The sequence below is a fragment of the Erythranthe guttata genome, chromosome 2 (assembly GCF_056151865.1).
Source record: "Erythranthe guttata isolate IM_541 chromosome 2, IM_541, whole genome shotgun sequence".
Taxonomy (NCBI): domain Eukaryota; kingdom Viridiplantae; phylum Streptophyta; class Magnoliopsida; order Lamiales; family Phrymaceae; genus Erythranthe; species Erythranthe guttata.
In genome coordinates this window covers 4,463,490-4,471,150 of record NC_142534.1, presented here as the reverse complement: position 1 = coordinate 4,471,150, position 7,661 = coordinate 4,463,490, and the positions used below count along the sequence as shown (strand labels likewise).

The 7,661-nt window shown below is 31.7% G+C and overlaps 1 long non-coding RNA gene across 1 annotated transcript; it reads left to right on the top strand.

Moving 5' to 3' along the window:
* Positions 1-814, top strand: LOC148772161 (uncharacterized). Its single transcript, XR_016030056.1, has 2 exons — positions 1-321; positions 608-814. It is a non-coding gene; the product is annotated as an uncharacterized LOC148772161 (long non-coding RNA).
* The last annotated feature ends 6,847 nt before the right edge of the window (positions 815-7,661 follow it).

Below are 7,661 nucleotides of genomic sequence, written 5' to 3'. Positions count from 1 at the left end.
AGACACTCACATTTCGGCTCTCTTCTTCTCTCAGATTCAAAATACCGCCTCCACAAACCTCCAACCGGTGAAATTGCTTCCCGAAGCCATAACTCTATCTCCGGTGGTCGGAATTCGATAGTTTAACTACCGTTGGATTCCTCTCGTCCGGCTCTTTCTTTTGGTGGTGATTTCATTCAGTTTGGAGCGCAGATCTGTTTCTGTAATTTTTTTTCATTCGACGACGATGGTCTTGCCGGAAGTGTTCTTTGTGTTCCACCAGTCGAAATTTGACGGGCTACCCACCATTGGATTCCTCTCGTCGAGATCTATATTTTGATGGTAATTTTGTTTATTTTTATGTTTACAGATTTATTTCTATAATTTTTTGCATTTGTGGGTGCGCGAAACTGTGGGTGGTTAGTAGCGGCGCCTAGGGTTTTGGTAGGAGGCGAGGGGGGGTGAGGATTCACTGTATGTTTGATTTAAAATTTGTAGCATTTCCCAGCAATAACCTCTCTCTCTATCTCTCGATCTCTTAGTGTTTGTTGATTTTTTAGTGTTTTGATGTTTCTTCAAATTTTGTTGATTTGCAACTAAGTAATTTTTTTTTGTTTTGATTTTGTAGTTGCAGCTTATGAAAGCCATTGATCCTCTCCTTGAAGGTGTCAAAAATTTGGTTGAAGGCACATGTGAAGCAGTGTTTGACAAACTGTATACATTACTATACATATATAGTAACATGTAGTTATATATGCATATATTTGTGTATTTTCAATTTTTTATTTTTTTTTGTTCTGAGGTGATTTATAATAAAAATATTGACATTTGTAAATTTTTATTGGGGTTTATGAATTTCTTTTGTATAAGCCAGTATTCGTGTGTGTATACAATTGATCGACTAAAAATATGGGGAAAAAAGCGAACATAACTACGAATTACTATAGGTACTATAGTTACATGTAGTTATTTTCAGTACAGCAAATATATTATTTTGAAAATTAAAAAAATTAAAAAAATTAAAAAAATTAAAAAATTAAAAAAATAGAAAAAATTGTTATAGAATAAACCCATTAGCAACACATATCTATGTATATATACGTATATTGCTACTGTAGCTGAATTGAGAAAAATGAAATTTCAATGGAAAGAACTTTGTATATTGCTACTGTGAAGAAAATTGAGGAAAGCTTTGTAAGTCTTATCTTTTATTCATTACCGAGATGTATTTATACAAAATAAATAGTAGCATTGTCATGCTAATTGGATGATATTTTCTACACAAGAGTGACACGTATTATACATGTCTTAGTCCACAAGAATAGTAGATATATATTATAATACTCCCCCTTGGACTAAGTATTATCGGTAACAGCTATAAAGTGGATGAGTGAAAATATATGCCTCGTTAAAAACCTCAAGTCGTAAAACCCAGTGGGATAAAAACGATCAAAAGGGAAAAAGAGTGCATAACTCAAATCCAAGCCGCGTGCATAAGCTGCCTCGTTAAAAACCTTTGCTGGAAAACCCAATGGGACAAAACCAGACAAAAGGGAAAAAGAGTGCAGCGCACTATTGCTCCCCCTGAAATTGAGCAACCTCTGGGGTGATCTATCAACCTTGCTCCATCTCGATTCTTCTCATGTAATGTTGTATACCAATATCTGCCTTTTATCTGCAACATTACAAAACAGTGAGTCATTATTCACTTTAATAATCATCGTAGACAATCTGTTGATCAATTAAAGAATGTAAAAATATTATCGATAATTATCTCATTTATATCCCATATTTCATTGCAATAACTTATGGGATTCTCGGTATTTCCGGGATTTGATATCGCTTTTTCGATATCAGGCTCAACAGATTCATCTGGAGCATTCTCACTAGGGATCGCCTCATTTGAGGGTTCATTGATTTTCCCCTTTCTTTTTTTTTAGAAACAACGTCCTTTGATTCAATAGGTCTACCCCGTTTTTGTCGTGGGGGATCATCATTCATTTTCGCATGTTCTTCAGGAACAGCGATCCTAACTGGAACATTCACAGCTGGAATATAAGACTTCGTAACTTTACTGGCAACATTAAATGCATCAGGAAGTCTATTGGCAATATTTTGTAAATGAATATTCTATGGATCTCATTTTCACATTCAGAGGTACGTGGGTCTAGATGAGATAAATGTTGCTCACACCATGTGAGATTCTCGATTGGTTTTTATTTATCATTATCACGGATATTCTGAATATCCTTACCAATCGGTATAAATAATGTCTCATCAAAATGATAATCCGCAAATCTAGCGGTAAATAAATCACCCGTCATTGGTTCCAAGAACCTAATAATCGACGGTGAATCAAACCCAACGAATATGCCAAGTCGGCGTTGGGGACCCATTTTAGTCCTCTGAGGAGGAGGAATTGGCACTTGCACAGCGCAACAAAATGTGCGAATGTGCGAAATATCGGGCTCAAAGCCTAATGCCAATTGCATTGGGGAATGCATACGATACGCAGTGGGGCGTAATTTAATCAGTGCTGATGCATGCAATACTGCATGGCCCCATGTTGCACTAGTGAGTTTAGATCTCATCAGCAAAGTACGAGCAATTATTTGGACGCGTTTAATCAAAGATTCCGCCAGTCCATTTTGAGTGTGAACGTATGTTAATGGGTGCTCGACATTTATTCCCAAAGCTGCACAATAATATGTGTCAGCAAACGCGCAAATGCTATATTTCGCGTATATAATAGGCATACGTAGTATCATTAGGCAACATAATTGTTGCACTCCCGGAGTCATCTATTATCTCCACGGGATCTGATATGATTTTAACTTGTGCCTTGCACAAAGTCACACTCGAGAAATATATTTTATTATTGAATATTGAGTATGTAGTTGCACTATCGAGTAGGCAATAGTCATATTTGTCCATGTTTTTCATGTACGCGTATCATAATCAGCTCGACCTCGGGTATTTATCCTCCAAGGGAGATATGTACATGTGAGTTTATTCAAAACAACTCGATCTTGGGAACCACACCATCCAAGAGAGGTTAAACATGGATACACACAAAATAACTCAATCTCGGGAATCACATCTTCCGAGAGAGATATATATACACTCGATACAAGATAACCCAAAAACCCTTTAAATTTGGGCTTGTGATTAATAGCCTCTAAGTTGGCTCTTGACGTGTTTTACCTCGTCTAATGACTCTACGAGCTTCATGCTCGGAGATATATGCAGATATTTGGCCTTCAAATCGGCTTTTGACGGATATTATCACGTCTTAACTCAACGAGCTTCAGACTCGGAGATATTTTCACATATTTGGCTTTTTGAATCGGCTTTTGATGGATATTACCACGTCTTGACTCAACGAGCTTCAGGCTCGGAGTTATATTTGTGATTTAGCCTCTAAATCGGCTTTCTTGTCTCAACGAGTTTAGACTCGGAGTTGTATTAAATATTTAGCCTCTAAATCGGCTTTCTTGCTTCAACGAGTTTAGACTCGGAGCTATATTAAAGATTTAGCCTCTAAATCGGCTCTCTTGCTTCAACGAGTTTAGACTCGGAGCTACATTAAATATTTAGCCTCTAAATCGGCTTTCTTGCTTCAACGAGTTTACACTCGGAGCTATATTAAATATTTAGCCTCTAAACGGCTTTCTTGCTTCAACGAGTTTAGACTCGGAGCTATATTAAATATTTAGCCTCTAAATCGGCTTTCTTGCTTCAACGAGTTTAGACTCGGAGCTATATTTTATTTATTTGACGGGAATTCCAACGTATTGACTCAACGAGCTTTTCGACTCGGAGTTATATAGTATGACCTCTATACGGTCTCTGTTAAGCTCTACGGGTACTATGCCCGGAGTTGATAGCCTCTAAATCGGCCTTAAACGGAGATTATTATTTCTCCAACTCCACGAGCATCAGGCTCGGAGTTAATCTCATAGTCTCTAAATCGACTTTCATTTGAGATTATTATATCTTTTACTCGACGAGTATCATGCTCGGAGTGAATATCTTGGCCTCTAAGTCGACCCACGGATCTGTTGAAATATAGCACGTGCTTATAGCACTGCTTGGGATCCACAAGCTTGCAAATATAAATTTCAGCAGCGATTAAACAAATAAATAAGTAATAGATTAATATACACGAATCCGTCATATCCTTTGAGAAATGATAGCGTATAAAATGCCGAAGTATTCGCTAATCATTCTCGTTTGTCATTTCGACAATAAATTGAGGATCTGGATTTTCGTAAAATAAAATAGAAAAAGAAATACGAAAATAGCAAATCCGTATCGAGCAAAATCTCGTGCTGATAACGTGTTATAGAATAAACCCATTAGCAACACATATCTATGTATATATACGTATATTGCTACTGTAGCTGAATTGAGAAAAATGAAATTTCAATGGAAAGAACTTTGTATATTGCTACTGTGAAGAAAATTGAGGAAAGCTTTGTAAGTCTTATCTTTTATTCATTACCGAGATGTATTTATACAAAATAAATAGTAGCATTGTCATGCTAATTGGATGATATTTTCTACACAAGAGTGACACGTATTATACATGTCTTAGTCCACAAGAATAGTAGATATATATTATAATAAAAATTAATTTTTTTAATTTTTAAAAAAAATTAAAAAATATATATATATAATATATATATATAAATTTAACAAACAGGTTTATTATTATTTATATAAAAAAATAATAATAATAATAAATAAATCAGCGAAAATGATAAATACAGTACCAGAAATGCTGAATGCAGTTTGGCCGAAAATTGCATATAAGGGTAGTATAGTACTTTCCCTTATCCAGGGGGTATGTCAAATGATGATTTGGGCTTGGGTTTATCCCTAGTTTATTTAGTGGCTAGGGGTATGTAAAATAACCCCTTTTAAATTTTGGTTAAGAAATATCACAATGCACTTTGATTATAAACTATTTTATGAATATTGTGAAATAATAATAATAATAATAATAATAATAATAATAATAATAATAATAATAATAATAATAATAATAATAATAATAATAATAATAATAATAATAATAATAATAATAATAATAATAATAATAATAATAATAATAATAATAATAATAATAATAATAATAATAATTATTATTATTATTATTATTATTATTATTATTATTATTATTATTATTATTATTATTATTATTATTATTATTATTATTATTATTATTATTATTATTATTATTATTATTATTATTATAAAATGATTATAATTCGAGCTTTCATGTGATGAAGTGAAATGGCACAAACCTTATACTCCAAGAGGACATCATTGTCACATGCAAACTAATCTTTTTTCATGATAAAAATCAGATCCAATTCAAATTAAATAAAATAAAATTAAATATATATTGATTATGAATATATATAATTTTTTTAATTGAGTACAAGAAGAAAATATGAATAGTAGTACTTTTGGTCAAAAATGAATCCAGCCCTTGTTAAGCAAGTCTGTACACTGAAGAAATACTCCAACAGGTTTACCCTTCTTTTTCCAGCTAAAACACCTGCTTATCAATGCTGCCCTTCTGTCCTTGCATTTTATATATATATATATATATATATATATATATATATATATATGTATATATATATATATATATGTATATATATATATATATATGTATATATATATATATATATGTATATATATATATATAAACCATTGATCTTGTTAAGAACAATGTTTTAGACTAATAGATACAAATGCTAGACATCATCCTTGTTAGATTTATTATGCAAAATATTTAGTTGTTTCAATTTTATAAAAGATGAATTTAGTAAACTCTATACTAAATTTGAGATCCCATTAGAGTCTAGAGACAGCTATTATAAAGACACAGTCGAATCTCATCTCGATAAATTAATGACATCGCTTAAATAATAATATCTCCATGTCCAAACACAGTGACAATGTGCTTAATTTTTAATTTGATAATATGATATTTCACTAAATTAATCGAATTTTACTAGTCCCGACTCTATAAATTATAGAGGTTTATAGTGTGTAGTAAATTATGAAAATTGTGCTATGCTAAAGCACGATGATTTTAGTAAGATGCGTTCAACAAAGTAATTTATAATTTTTTTTTTTTTCTCAGAGTAAATTACGGTCAGCCCCCTAAGGCAAGATCAAGTTACGAAAAAACATCCATCTTGTTTGGATAATTACAACCACCTCCCTCAGCTATATATTATCTTACGAAAACTCCCCCTCCTTCAATAGGTAAATTTGACACCGTAAGTATAAGATAATACATAGTTGAAGGAAGTAGTTATAATCACCCAAACAAAATGAGTTTTTTCGTAATTTAATCTTACCTCAGTGATCTGACCGTAATTTACCCTTTTTTACCCAAATGCCGACTTCGAATGTGCATAGATGCGTTTGAATTTACATGCAAACCAAATAGTAATATAAAATTTACATATATAGTGTGTTTTCTATTATTTTTTTTTTATTTTTTTTACTGGAAAATGCAAATTGGAAAATATTTGGGGCCACTAACACACACATTATAGTCATAATTAACCACAGATATATTTAATTTTTGCAGTTATACACCAAATCAAATGGTTGAAATTGGTCTTCAAAATATTAAAGTATGACAAAGGTATTATTTAAAAGAAGATATAATAATAAATAAAATCAATAAATGATGATCACAGGAGTTGCACGAGGTATTTGGTCAATGATACTCTTTTTGTGGGTAGTTTTGCATTAACTATGCCTCTAACAATATCATAACTCACATAATTATGACAAACACAAAGTTTTGCATGGTTACCCTAAGATTTTATTACACTTAAACATTCGTATATAAATTAATACAGTTGAGATCAATAAAAAATTATTAATTTAGTAAAATATTTAATCGAACTAATAATTTAGTACACTTTTATCAAGTTGGGATCGAAAGAAATTTTTATTTGAGCAAAATTATTAATTTATCGATGTTCAACTGTAGTACTTTGTGAAAAATCTTTGATTTTATTTCGAGTACAAAGGCAAAGGCTAACATCATGAAACTTTGTGTATTAAGGAAAATTTGCACCAAATTTGATCTTATATATGTTATGTTTTATTATATGAATTTTCCACATATTTTATTTTTTTGCTGCACAAAGTCCTTTTTCGTTCAGCCCGTTATATATGCGTGTGTATTTCGCACAAAATGTGCAAGTAGTCTATAAGATGGTACATCTGGTGTAACACAAAGGGTGGTTCAAAACTGTAGATCTATATAAATAACTACCTATTAAGGGCACACACATGGGTGTGTGTTATAAAGAATTTTAAATTATAAATACCGTAGAACATCGATAAATTAATAACATCGCTTAAATAATAGTTTCTTCTGGTCCCGACTCGGTAAAAACCTACTAAATATTAGTTCGATAATTCAATTTCGTTAAATTAAAAGAATTATGCTAGTCCTGATTGTATTAATTTATAGAGGTTTAACTGTAAATTATCATTGCATAAATCCTTCTTGTTTCGGAGAAAACTTACACAAAATTCCCCTCAATTTCAATTATTAACGAAAAACTAAAAAATCCAAAAACCAGTAACCCGAACCCGAAATCCGAAAACCCAAAACCCAAAATTTTGTGCAATTTTTT